We start from the raw sequence: 205 nt of genomic DNA on the forward strand, positions 1-205 counted from the left end.
TGTTTTGTACTTGAGTAAGGTGAGTCTCTGCGGTCTTCAGTTCTGAATCCGTGAGGCTGGCGACGGCACGGGGTCTCTTCCCTTTCTGAATGTTGTGGTTACGTGACGTTGCAGAGGGGTTGTTTTTTCCGACTCGTATCCTGCCGGTCATTCGTCCGCCTCACCTGCCACTCAGGGATTCCCATTCCGGTTCCCTGCATGAGTC

The 205-nt window shown here is 54.1% G+C and overlaps 1 protein-coding gene across 1 annotated transcript in view; it reads left to right on the forward strand.

The window, feature by feature from the left end:
* LOC119586104 (synapse-associated protein 1-like) overlaps positions 1–205 on the forward strand; it is a gene marked incomplete at its 5' end in the record, with an annotated part of 123,898 nt that overhangs the window by 99,603 nt on the left and 24,090 nt on the right.

This window comes from Penaeus monodon, chromosome 21, assembly GCF_015228065.2.
Source record: "Penaeus monodon isolate SGIC_2016 chromosome 21, NSTDA_Pmon_1, whole genome shotgun sequence".
Taxonomy (NCBI): Eukaryota; Metazoa; Arthropoda; class Malacostraca; order Decapoda; family Penaeidae; genus Penaeus; species Penaeus monodon.